Below are 15499 nucleotides of genomic sequence, written 5' to 3'. Positions count from 1 at the left end.
TCCCACAAAGAGACTAATTTCCTGCACGCTGCTTGAATGTGTTAAATTTGTCTTCATAAAAACGTATTTATTTTAATTTGAAAACTACAATAACGCTTTTATGAAGTTCACAAGGTGTATACGCGAAAGTGTCTAGAAAAAACCAGATTACTTATTTTACATAGGTACATAAGATAATATGTCTATACAGTGCGCTAATGCTAAATAATTGAGAAGTCAGTAAATCAATTCAATGTGTAGTGTGAATATTTCAGTACAGCTGAAACTTGAAAGTACCATTTTATGGATCTCACTTTTACTAAATGTCATAAACTCATAAACACACAATGTATACTTAATCATAATTTGACTCATCATTATTATATTTATACAGCGATGTGATAAAATTACGAGCGTAATATGTACTACCTACATATGTAGCAATATTCAATAAGCCAGTAAGGCATACACTTACCTACAATAATCAAGTAATAGTTTTATTAATTGAGTTATTACTTAACTTCAGTAAAGTGTAAATAGACTTATAGAATCTTGGCGTCCGAAATATAGACCCGCCGCGGCCGAATATAATAATAATAATAATAATTTATAATATATACGTTTATAAACGATATTTGCATATTATCTTTCGGTTATAACTTATAATGATATATATTAAACCCTGACAGGTTAGGTTAGGACAATGATGATATCTACGGTTAGCATCACAGGACGTGTATTTATTATATAGAAACTTCTTAAAATGGTAGGCACATTTAACTACCTACATTCATACTATAACACCCCGAAACATTAATTTGACAAATAATATATTTTTACAACATTAAACTAAAATTGAATGTATATGCAGAACGGCGTCAGAATCTGCGGGAGAACCGCTGCATCCCCTGTTTGAAACCAGCTTATATAGTATACAATAACACAGGTGCACTGCAGGATATTGTGATTTCTTTCGTTTTGTTTGTTCTTTTATACTTATCTTCCAGCGATAAGTAAAATACATTTACCTCTGTAATTTCTTTTCGTATAACAAGCAGCGGCGTCGCTGTTATTATGGACGGTATTTGCTTTATACCTTTATAATTTAAAAATTTTAAATTCATTTTATTTTGTAAGATTTCTGAAATTGAACTTTATTTTGTGGAAATCTTTTTTAAGATTGAAGTGTAAAAAACTTTGATACTAATGTACAATAATAATAATAATAGGTTGTATACTTGTACTGTATTAATAAAATAAAATGTATCTATTTTTTTTTATTATAAAGTATAGTATACATATACATTATACATAGTACACAAATTACAAATATATGTTTAATAGGAAGTATGATAATAATTAATAAGCTGTACAGACATATCGTATTACTAATCATTTTTAAAAACGCACTAACACATTAACACACATTTGGTTGAAATACTTAATAGTTAATACCCTTATGGTTTAATTAAAAAAAAGAAAGATAAATAAAACCAGATACTTTGACTAAACACTAAGATTTACGACTAATATCATATTATATAAAAGTGTAACAATATTAATATACACTGAGTTTACTGCACAGACGCACAGTATGAAACATATGTATAGGTAATAGGTATCTTATATATAAAAGTCAAATACTCACTGATTGCTGTATCTCAAAAACTACAAACGTACGAACTTAAAATTTGGAATAGAGTGATTCCTCTAATCTAATACCTTAACCGGGCAATAAGAAAGAATTAAAAAAAATTTTGCGTTTAAGTGGATTAAATTAGTAATAATTATTCGCCGCCAATACCAGCTACTCCCAACCTATCCTTTTTGTCCGTGGTGTAGAATATAATAATTGTTCTGAAAAGTCTATCGATAAAAACAGCCTCACAAATATTCTAATTTTATTGTGAAATACTCCTTACTATATTTATCCTATTTATATCGATAAAATGCATGCCGTTGGCATAAACCAATACTCATACTTATTCTACAAACGTCATCTCTCCGTTGAATTGTCGTAGTGCGTGTACATTCTTACGCGCAACGCCGTACTACCAGTACCTATTTTAAGCTCAGGAAGTATATAGTATATAAGACATAAGTATATTATGTGTATAAAATTACTTAGGTACGAGTATAAATGGTGATATTATGTTTAATGTTATTCGATACACTGCAGACGTGCAGTGCTCACTAACATAATTTTCATACGTACATAGGATATAATATTGGATATATCTATACAGCAGTAATATAAGTATCTCTGTATATTTCAATCGTTAATTTATAAAGGCTTATTCTAAGGATTTTTATCTACTGCTAACTGAAAAGTTTGTTTTATAAACTGTATTTTGATTAAAATACTTATCCCCCCTTTAAATAAATTGTATACCTATTGATATTCTTTTAGTGGAAAAATATTTTTAAAAAATTGTCTACATAATGTGGTCGCGATAAGCTTAGCCAATAATAGATAGTACCTATAATCGTAATTCGTATTTCTATTTCATATGGATTAATCAATTATCGAAGTACCAAAGGTTGTAAACTTATATAATTATTACTTATTAAAGGTTGGGTTTATAAATTATACAAATTTCAAATATTCAGTAGTAATTCAATCATTCTATAAGGAAAATTATATTTTTGTAAGATGCCCATATTCATAAAGTCAACTGCAGCCCGTTAGGATAAGGCTTGACTTAATTGATTGTTTAAATCGTTGTATCAGCGATAATTTGCTAAATCTCCAACAATCTATTGCTTTTTTCTATTATTGAGCAGGGATGAGCAACTAAAAGTTACTAGAGGGTCAATTTTTAGAAAATTAAAATCTAGCGAGCCCGCAGAGCATAAAAAGCAAGCAAAAAAAAAAATCATTCAAAATATACATTTTAATTAGCACATTTATTTTATTAATAATAAACAAATAGTCATCCTCCTATGAGGTGTTAAAATTTCTATTTTCATCATCAATTTTACGATTTTGATGGACATTATTAAGCACTACAAAAACACGAAAATAATAAATTCAACTACAGCACGACACGAATGTACAAACAGCTATACAGCTGGTTAAAAGCTATACATATATTAAGACTTTTAGACATTATTAACGATGTTCAATACCAGATAACAATTATTTTATCGATAAGATGGACTATATATATATAGATTATGGAATATTGAGTATAGACGATTAAGTTTAAAATTGTATGATGTAATTTGGAAATGTAGGACGGGCCAGATAAGAAAGGCTCGCGAGCCGGATGCTGCCTTCGGGACTCCAGTTGCCCACCCCTGCTATAGGGTGTAGGTATATTAATATTTTGTACTTTATCTAACTAATTTGTATTTTTTACCAATTATTAAAAATAAAATTAAAATTGTAACTATTTGCAATTATTTAGCCTGAACACAATCGGGAACCAATTCGGTTCAACCTAATAAAATATATTTTTTAAAAGGGAACCGATTTGGTTATTCCCAATCTCACGCATCACACGTAAACCGATCGTTACCTAACCTACTTAAAGATTAAAAAAAAAAAATTGTTATGAAATAACTACGTTATCCTTAGTTACACAAAAAAAAAACTGCTTATGTACATTTTTAAATTTTCTTTTAACATTGTTATTTGAGAAGAAACTTAAGTAGAACAACTATATAGGTAAAAATGGTAAAATTAAAAAAATATGTTTAAAAAACACCTATCACACAATGAAATAATTTGTCACTAATAAAATGTATTTGTGTTCATGCGTATAGATCTAAAAACGTAATGACGCACAAGTCCATCCGGCCTGTTTTAGAGAAATGTCCAATAGGTATGTAGGTATACTTCGAAAACATTAATTAAAAGTATAATAGGTACAATTTATTTAATTAACTTTTCATGTAATTTACGTGGTTCAGACAATGAAAATTATACTGAGACGAGCGAGTAAAAATTAAATATATTTGCTGATTTTTTAAAAGCGTTTTCACTCTATATTATTATGTTAAAATTATGCATAGGCCTATTCAAATTCAGATTTAGAATTTTAAGTTTAATTAAAGGAGATATTATTTTCGTTTATTTAATTTGTTCATTAAATTTAAGGAGTGTACTGTTTTATAGCGATAACAACTTTAGTTTATCAAATGAGAACATATTATACCTATATTATATTTTAAATTTAAAGGAAATTGTGAATCAATTGATTTTTCTAAAAAATATATTAATGTATTGTTATCGATGATATTCGAACGAAAAGTTTTTAAGTTATTCTGATTGAAATATTAAGAATATTTTGTAATTGTTGTATACTGATAAATAATTTTATTCGGGAATCAATTGGAACAATTGCAATATACTGGAAAATCATTTTTTCGGGAACCAATCCCACATTTCCCAGACTATAATAGTCTTAAATATTTTATAATTAATAATATACTACATAGGTATGAGCTCGGTAATTATAACTAAACTACCTGAATTACCCATTATATTTAATGCTATATACGTGTAATTAATAATGTTATAATAATTAATTCAAATATCATGATTTAAATAAAAAAATAAAAAACTGATCATCGTTTCAGACAATTATATATAGGTACATTATTAGGTGAAATAATACATTAATATAATTTAATTATTTTATTGGATTTCTACATTTATTATAAAGTAGGTATACCTGTGGGAATTAATTTTATAAAATCTACAATTTTTTTAAATCGTACCATCACTTATTATTACATTATACTATGCTATTTTTAACCTTTAAAAAAGAAGCATATATAGTTCTAAGGATAACTGATTTTTAATTAAGTTTACTACATAAATATCATATATAGATGCAGAAAATGTCATTATAAAATTAATAATTAAAATTTATCCAAGCTTCGCTCAGAATCAAAGATCAGTTTAATAATGTAAGAACTAAGAATCGATACAATCGGTACTTCGAGAAACAAAATATTTAATACTCGTGTGTAGTGCGTTATTGACATGTGCGGAGCGCTCTGTTAACCTCTTCACTTCATGATAGGTATCAGCTGGGCCTGATTTAATAAAATTAGGGCCAAGTGCACAATTTCTTTAAGGCTCCTCCCAAGTCAAAAAAATGTTCTAGAACTAATCTACATATTGAGGGAGGGATTGTTGCAAATGCCCGGGGCACCGTAGTCTGGGAAGCCCCGTGTCTACTTTTTGTTTTTCATAATTTTATGGCATGCGGAGAAAAAAATGTTTATTTTATATCACGAAACTTAAGAACATTTTTTTGTAAATAAGAAATGCAGCCAATGTGCATAATATAGTTTGTTTAAATATGTAAAGTACCTATACCGATTACCGGATTGAAAATACTTCGTTTATACGATTTATACGATTTATACGATTTATACGATTTATACGATTTATACAATCGTATACAAGGGAAAAAAATTAATATTTGTATTTAAAATATAAATTATAGGCTGCAATAGGCTATAAAATATACAATATAAATACAACTAGCTTCAGTCAACAATAACAACCGATAACAGCAATAACGCATTAGTCATTTGGTGAGCACTATAAAGCTCGGATATAAGCCCTAAAAATATCAAATTGCCCAAAGACCCAAAATACGTAGTGTCGTCGCTGACGACAGATCACATTACGGGCGTGACAGTTCGTAGTGTTATATTTATATAGGTATTTTTATATTATTGATGTATAGGTCACTACGCGACCCATCATTACAGTCTCTAATTACGTACCTATATAGATGCATTGTAAAATTATCAAACTTATATATATATATATATATATTATTTACTGTATTATTGTAATTTGTTAACTAATTTATCTCGAATGTGTGTTGAATTAATATTAACCCAGCTTAATGGTTCCCCACATTCAAAACATTAAAATTTTTTTTGTGAATAAGGTTATTGTTTGCGTGGTTACCTAATACCTATGTTCGTATTTTACACACGTTTAAATTTTGCATAAAATCAAAAAAATACCGAGAAGGCTGAAGAAATACATTTTTTTTATCAACATTTATTCCTATGCCAATTTAGCACGTAATTATAGCTCGAACAAACCCGAGTTTTATAAAATAAACAACTTTTTGAAACTCTGAGAGATACAAAAAAATATCAAAACACAAAAATATCATATTTTATAACTTTTATGCATAGTCATATTTAAAAGTACCTATAGCACATAGATAAGAAAAATTATTTTAGGTATCACGAAAAAATCGAATCTTGAATTTAGTTAATGTTGTTTTAAAAAAGTTTAAAATTACTGTGTTCTTGTCGGTGAATATACATGTATTGATATATATATTATACTAATAAAAATTATTGATTTATAACTAGGAATATCGTAGTTATAAAATATTATAAATATTTAAGATAAATGGATCATCAATCATTCTAAATACGAAGACCTGCAGGGCTACAGAGTACAAATTAAAAAGTAAAAACATAATAGGAAAATAATCGTCGTTAATTTTTAGATTCTGAGCGGAGCGAGGAATGTATTTTTTTTAACGAATTTTGCATAAAAATTATTCATTGGTAACGATGGAATTAAAAATGGATGTATAATATTATTTTCCTACAATTGGCCAAGTAAACAAACAAAACGATGAGGATACATTTTTCCTTACATCCTTTAAAGCGGTTTTACGTTTTTATTCACCAATACATTTTATTGGAATCGTTATTTCACTACTTTATATATTTTGCTTACATTGAATAATCAGTTGATGTCACACAACTTTTAATTTTTATATTTTGAACAAGTTATCTGTAAAAAGAACAGTATTCATAATGTCACATAACACAATACCTCAGAAAGATAACACTAATGAGATACTATAAGGGTCATACTATAAGGTCATTTAAATATGGCTGTATAATTAATATATATTAAACTATCGAAATTATATAATGCCATGTATAACTAAAAAATCACAAATTGTTCAAAAGAGATAAAAACTAATTAATTTGTTTTCAATACAGATCATCTCCGTTCAAATCGTTTTTCGTATACAAATAAATACATATATCATTGCATTCAAATTATTATAATATATACATTATAGTATTATTATATGTTATTATCATTTGATGATCTGAATACCCCAAAATTAAATCATGTACAGAAAAATGAAAATTCTAATTCAAATAACTGCAGTATGCTCAAGTTTCTACGACTAGGTAGTAATTTTTAACTATATAACAAAAATCTAAAATTATTTGATAGCACGTAAATCGTTTTTTATTTTTACGTTTGAATTTTTGATTTCGTAAAGATTTGAACTTAAAACGCTTATAAAAAAAAATTGTGACTAACGATTTTTGATTTTTTTTTTTTTTAACTGCAATAAACTGCAATTTTTACTGATTATTTATTATTTATTAATTTTTAAGTATTAATTCTTAATAAAATAAATTGACGATAAAAATTTGGGTTTTCTTTTTTGAATAGGTACATACAAATTTATCTAGATCGATGATTATTTTTTATCCTATAATTATTTATCTAACTTGCAACTATTTATCCCGATAAGACAAAAGATAGGTAACGTTTTAAAATAATTATAATAAAAAAAAACTTATCTGCACTTATCATTTAATGTTTTCATTTAGCAACATTTACTTAATGATTATTCATATTTTTCATAAAGGTGTAAGAATAATAAACCAACTTATTACTTCTATTTATTACTTCATAGCTGCATTTTATAATAAATTAATTTGTTATAACTTATAACTAATAACATAAAAATGTGTTCATTGTTTATTTTATTGCAGTACATATTACTATAATAGTTCACCGCGTAAAATAATAAATAATATTCCGTTTTTATGTATTGTTAACAACTTAAACTGAAATTATGCTAAAATGGTTATGCCATAAACTCATAACTAATATAACTAAAAATACTAGTATTTTACCAAATAAGAATATCAAGATTATACCAAGATTAGATAATCGTTCATTTTTCCTTTTTGTATTTTAACTTTATTTTATACTTTAACTGTAACATATAAATTGTTAATATTTAAATACATTTTAAACAGATTAATTCAATTAAAAAAGTATTGAAATATATAGGTACTGATTAAACAAACAGCACGTGTCTATCTGGTCCGATTAAATTTAATATTATTTTTATTTTAATTAAGTTCGAATAGAAAACTACGATATCATACAAATACAGCATAGAAACGGCGATAAATAATATAAATATTTACAATATTCGATGATACGAAAAGATAAAAAAGATATGTACTACAACAATCGTTCCTAATCGCCGATGAGACAAGGTGACATGTACCACTAAGCACCTCACCAGCCAATGTTTTAAGAAATTTCATTACACAATAAAGACGATGCTCAGACCAAACTTTCCGCACGGCTTGTTCCAGAAAAGGCAGACGCTTTTGCAGTTATTTATGTGTCGACAAACTCCCCTGGCTGCCCAAGATTTATCAGACCAAATATGCGCCTTGTGAATCAATGACTATACCAAATAACTGACAAGGTGATGCCCTGGATATACATTTTTTGTTCAAACCACAACGCTGCTGTGTTGTCGCTCGACAAAGCAAAGACTTTGTGATGGAAGTCGTGTTTCAATAAATGTTCCAGAACCGTAAATCCTGTTTTAAATGCAACAAGTGTCAAGTACGATACCCGCGGTGCTGATAGTATTGCGATTTGAAAGAACGTGGTCAAGTAAAGTAGTATAACTTCACAACATCGAACTGTAAAAGAGTTATCATTTTTTTCAGTGTTTTGTAATGATCACATTATATTTAAAAAAATATATTTCTTAACCGTCAGAAAACGCTACACCCTTATATTATGTGTGGTCTCCGTCTTACTAACAAGATACAAATATGGTAATATAATAATATATTTGAGTATAAAATATTGAAAATTTGAAATACTCAGATCGAGCTTAAAAATAATTAAAATATTATTAAACATTTTAAGCACTAATAATGTTCTTACTTTTAACTTTGATAATTGGTCACTCCAATATTAAAGCTAACAATATAAATCGGAGCAGATAATACAAGTGCGGGTGTAGCGTGTTCTTCAATAAATTAGTGTTTATAGTTTTATACCTTTAAAACAATCAGCTCAATTTTATTTTTGTCCGCGTCGATTGAGTATACCTTGCAACTTCCCACGATGATGTATGATCAATGATTATTATCATAATGATGAGTACATTATGGTCTTTAATATTTATGCAGAAATATAAGAATATAACTGTTCTTTGTCACTATGATAGGTCTCGTTGACTTTCGAAAGTATACGTTTCGGGGTTGATGATAAAATCGCATTTGTGACGTTCATAACAGGATTTAGAAGTCTTAAACATGTACAAGCAGTGACATCCTTACAAAATGTGTGTGAACAGTCGAATCTCAATACAGCTAATCTACAGGATAGAAGTGCACATATCCAGCACACTTATTTGTCTGTTATCTGGTAATGTCGATGGCTCACAGGACGTCTATTCGGTCTGCCAAACCTGAGGCAGCCAAAAGTGCTCGTCATCGTCCTTCACAAGCTATTGAAACCGCGTCTGATATACCTGGGACTAGTCTTACGAAATGTTAGGCTAGAGCATTCGTCTATATTCTGTATAATGCATTAAATTTCTAAGAACACTGTCTGGTGTGATGTTAGTGGTACGACTCATCTGTTGCCATCTATGATTGTACCAATCATTATGATTGTATTATTAGCCCCTACAGATTCCGACGGTTGCAACATACACGTCATCATCTGCTGGGTAGACGTAGATGGTAGTAGAAAATCCATAGCCATCGATCGATTGACGTTTTCTACTCGTATATCGTTTATCTTCGAATACCGTCATATTTTCATATTATCACCGCGCTGTTTCTATAACCTTATACTATAATGTTTTCATTAACAGCTACCGGAACTTTGATCTATAAATCGAAAAAAAAACAGATTAATGATGTTATTGATTTGTATATTATATACATTAAAATTTATATTGATATATGCCACACAAATCCGAAAATAACTTATTGTGATCTTGAAAATTTTACTTATATATTGATACACACACACACAATTTCTTTATATTTAATAAATCAATTATGACAATGATGATTCCTTGGAAAAGTTGTACATTATATAGTGGCTCATGTTTGGTTCAGTTTATTTTTGTGAATTATTAAATTAATCAATTTTTTATACAACTCAGCATAAGTTGTTTTAAATTTTAAAGTAGGTATTTCCCTGAAGTATAGATGAAAAAACAGAAAATTAATATTAGTTTCACTCTTTTGTATTTACTGTATTTATTTAGGTACTATTAAATTATACTACGGATATAGCCCGCTAGCCGATATAGGTGCTAATTAAATAGATTTATATTATAGTATCTATTGGTATTATAATAGGTATTTAAAATTATGATAATTAAATAATTACCAATAAAAATATGTTGAACATTGTTTAAACAAAATATTTGTTATTATAAAATATATTTAGGTAAGCAATAACTTTAATTAAAATGAAATCTCACCCGCACTATTTATTTTCTCTCTATAACGGACGTAGAACTTCGCAAATTTTTACTAAGTAGAACCAATTTTGTGTTGTAAGCATTAGTATTAGAGTAAATTAAGTTATTATCAAACTTAAAGCTGAGAAATTTATTTGTGTTTTCCGCTGGCTTTTTTAAGATATTTAAATTTTAAAACAAGATAATATAAGTATTTTTAAATTATATTAAATTGGCAAGTGTTTTGACCGAGTGAAAATGTTTTATCAACATTAATAAAAAAATTAAATGTTTCAAATAAAATAGATTAAATAGATTAACATAATGCAAAATATTTTGATTATCTATAGAATAATGCAATATAAACATCTAGTAAGAATTTTAAGTTCTTATTGTTAATACTTTACGAGTTAAAATAAAAGTAAAAATTTAAAATCGTTTGAAAAGAAATCGTTATTTTACGTGCTATTTTTCAGTTTTGTAAAACTTTTAACTTCAAACGTTCATACAACTTTTTATTTGTATCCAGTACATTTATTTTTTCAATTCTCATAAGCAAAATTTAAAATATATAGAACTTTGTATTGAACTTTCAAATCATTGGTATATATATTATATACTCGTATATATATATATATATATATATATATAGTAAAATGTTTATGATTTTTTAACTACAAAATAATATGTAATTTTTTCGATTTTGCCGAATTTCATAAAAAATATTGAACTAAAAATATTGATTTTTTTTATTCAATTATTATAACTATAACTTATGATGAACTTTGTGTTTAATTTTAAAGATTTTTTAATTACCTATAGTTAAATATTTTTCTCAAGTATATTTATAGATATTTATAATGCTTTAGAAGTTTAGAATATTAAAGGTTGTGAACATTATTGTGGTACTTATTGTGCTAATTTTTTTATTTTCCGTTTATGAGAATATTTGCATGCAGACTGGTTCGTTTTTAGCTCATTATTTTTTAGGCGCCATATTAAATTAAATATTTTGTTTTGTTTTGTTTTGTTTTTTTTTTAATTTAAACTCTACAATATTGTATAGGTACAAAATACGACGCGCATCAGTCAATGGCTATTACATAATCATATCATTTAAATACATCATATTAATCATTATTATTTTTATTTTCTATACTATATTATTGTCACAATAGATAGTGTACCTAATATCGAAAATCATTTCTATTGTACCTACGACAATTATAGATTCGCGGACGCCACAACTACTCCTCAACTATAGCTCGTGCAACACTTAAAAATAATATGTGGGAGTTTTCATGTTTAAAATAAATTAAAATAATTTGTTAGCGTTTTAATGTGGTTATTAGTTTTACACGAAACAGTACCATTCTGTTATAATTATAATTGAATAGTCGTTTTTTTTAAATTTTAATAATAAGAACATTGCTAGTGACGTTGCGTATTTCGACTTTGGATTACTAATCTCAATAATTTTATATACCTAATTAAACAAAAAAAATTATATTTTATATTTTAAAATCTATTTGTTCTAGCAAAAAATAAAAATAATTTAAATATTTGGTATAAATTTGATGTATTTATAATAACTCGTTATTAAATCACATCATAAATACAATTGTGAATTGTGATTACTGATTTTACGTTTAAATTACGGGTGTATTACGTCCTATGTATTACCATGTATATCTCGTATTAAACATCAACAACAATTAATATAGGTACCCTTAACTTTGTGTTCAAGAGCTTGGTAGTTTGCTTGACAAACTATTAAAGCTGTCACTCAAAAATCAAATAATTACAATAAAAAATAGTAATCTATATTCATAAATACAAAATATACCATCTCATTCACTAATCACGTATCTTAAAAACTACAACATAACGTATTAACTTGAAATTTGGAATAGCGGTTCCTCTAATATGTACTTCAACCGTGCAATAAGAAAGGATTTTAAAAAATGTTGCGTTTATGTGGATTAATTAATAATAATTAATATTCACCGCCAATATGACGTACCTATTGTGCGACACGACGGCCGATTGAATGCATTCAATCTGGTATTAATCAACCGTCTTATGCTCAAATCATTTCCTTCGATCAAAATCATTCTCATCTTTTTTCAAGTACTGAAACTTTATTAATCTCATTTATCTCCGAATTCTCGAACATCATAAAACCCCTCCTTTCCCTTCTTACTACACTATTAAGCAAGTCCCAGTTATAAACAATTTAATATACCTATTTACTAATGGTAATCACGCTGTATGACATTGTTAACTATAATCGTTTTATTATCTGTATATTAATTTTATCTTATACATTTTACTTTCAATTCTTTATACATATTTATAAATGGACCTTATCTGTCTTTGTATGTAATTCTATTTAATTACTCTATCTTTGTTTTGTTACGGTTATTTTATGCATAAATACTTTTATTGTATAATTGTTAAGCTATTATTACTAGAAGCTAATAAAAAAAAAAATAATGCATGCAATCAAATCGTTTTAATAATCATAAGAGCACTTAAAAATCTTAAAATATTTTTTTTTTTTTTTTTTGAAAAATAGCATTTTTATAAAATTGTATAATAGATACCTACGTGTTGTTGAACACATTCTATTAATGAACGTTTTATGCGGTATTACTACTTAAGTACTAAACTATATGCGTTATGTATGTTACTGTTTTTTTTGTGCAATTGTATTATATAGGTAAATTAAATATAATATTATAAATTACAAATAAATACTTTTAAAAATATCAATAGTATTATAATTTATAAATATTAGGAGTAGGTATTTATAATTTATACAAAATGTTATACAGCTTAATAATGTGGTAATTTTTAAAAAATATGTATGTAATGTATTGAATCAGAAAGTAATGCTAACTTACAAGACAAGATAATAACCACTGATTTTATTTATTTAGAATCATCTTTAAATTTAGAAGAATAATTAATTAATAATATTTAATTACTTATTATTATTTATTAAATAATGTGTTGGTGTGGGCATATTGTAGGCGCTCTCAAAAAGGGATTAATGAACAGTGACAGTGAAAGTGTCAAAAGGTTGAAAATAACGGTAAAAATTATAACAAAGAAAAAATAACGGTACGATATTTTGTGGTCGTTCATCAACGAATTAGTAAAAAAGGTTGGTCTAATCGAAACGACAATAAAAACACAACTCATTACAAAAGTGTAACGACATCTCACACAGTCGTCGCCGCTCGGAGCTTTGCACTTTTTTGGGTTGCCGCAATAGGCTGACACTATTACAATGATAAAATACATACACATAAATACATAATACAAAACAACTATTGGAAATCGCTGAGGGAGGAGAGATGATAAATATGCTAAACAATATTATACATTTTAAGTCCACAAGTAATAAAAATAAATAAAATGCTGTACCTGCTGTACTTAATCCATCATTATCTGTGATTAACAGTGCTATCAATGCTATCAATGATCAGATGGCGAAATAGTAAGATATAATCGAAACATTTTCTAGTAAAAAAGAAAATTAAATCTAAAGAAAATAAACTTATCTCGTAAAGAATATCGAAATTAAAACTTATGGCTAGTCACCTGCAGCAAGTAAGTACATACCTATAAACTTTGGCTTATACAAACTTAAATAAACAAGTAAAAAATGATGATCTCAAAAATTTATGAAAAAGAGTTATTAATAAGAAACTTATAAGTCACAATCATGTTTTAAACTTTTTTAATACTTTAATATTATATTATATATATTCTGATATTATGTTATAAAAAATAAATTGAATTAATTTTGCTAAATGTATAAACTAATTTTAGTGTATAAGTATTTAGTATATCTAATTTATGTATATGTATAATGTATGTACATATGTTATGTAATATATTGTCGGTGATCATTTTTTGTTCACATATATTATTGTATTCTGTTGTATCTATAATATTTTATATATTACTATATATTAGGTACCTATAATAAAGGTATAAGTAAGTAGGTATAAGTAAGTTTTACTGCGCCAACGCCAAACAAGAATAGTAAACTATAAGTAAACGAAAATAATTTAGATAATAAATAAATGAATATATTTATCGGACATTAGTATACTCGTAATTACTAGATTATATATATTTTTTACATACTAAATTTACGTAATAATATTATATAATACTTACATAGTGAGTCGTGTTCGATACGATATGAACATCAACCCGACAATGAGGAAAATCAGCCGATCCCGCATTTCTCTGCTATGATCTCCATCTCTGTTTAGATCTAATGATAGAACCAATAAAAAAAGAGATGAAAATAAAATTACTATTTTTTATCATAAAAATGACATGGAAATTATCTAATCAAAACGTTTACCTAGTCTGCGTGCAGTATAGTATGGATTATATTATATTCGCGTGGCCGTATCACGCGCACTAACAATCTGCTGCCAGGGCTTTTGTTGCACTGTTCAGCGCTCAACAGGTTTCTTATTCACTCGCTTATTGCCTATTTTGTATCAAGAGAATGATACAAAAAAAAAAAAAAGGAAAATTATTCCCACGAAAGAATATCGACGACTGCGACAACGACTACCCGTTAAGAGACATAATTTATTGTATGCACAACGTTATGTGTTTGTGGGGATTTTGTCCCTTCTGAGGATAATAAGATGCTGACCCCAGTCAATGCTTACAAAACGTTTATTTATGTGTGGCTGTGTCGTTCCACCACACGCTGCAGAATCGTACAATACTGAATACAATGTAAACATGTGTGGTTGTTGCAGAAGAAAAAAATAATAAACGAAACCTTCAACATTATTATAAGCATTTGACTAAAAAGAAATAATGAAAGAAAAAAAATCGAATTTTATGGACAAAAGTAATCTTGTATAATTAATTTTGCTAGTAAACGTAACAAAAATGATTAGTATTATTATATAGATAATCAATTGTACTGT

General features: G+C 27.0%; 1 long non-coding RNA gene across 1 annotated transcript; it reads right to left on the bottom strand.

Annotated features, from left to right (window-relative positions):
* Positions 1–8122: 8122 nt before the first annotated feature.
* Positions 8123–15040, bottom strand: LOC126551982 (uncharacterized). The gene is made up of 4 exons (XR_007605847.1): positions 14914–15040; positions 14721–14820; positions 9103–9942; positions 8123–8736 (listed from the first exon to the last, which is right to left on the bottom strand). It is a non-coding gene; the product is annotated as an uncharacterized LOC126551982 (long non-coding RNA).
* Between the last annotated feature and the right edge of the window lie 459 nt (positions 15041–15499).

The sequence above is a fragment of the Aphis gossypii genome, chromosome X (assembly GCF_020184175.1).
Source record: "Aphis gossypii isolate Hap1 chromosome X, ASM2018417v2, whole genome shotgun sequence".
Classification (NCBI taxonomy): Eukaryota; Metazoa; Arthropoda; class Insecta; order Hemiptera; family Aphididae; genus Aphis; species Aphis gossypii.
This window is presented reverse-complemented; position numbering and strand designations above follow the sequence as displayed.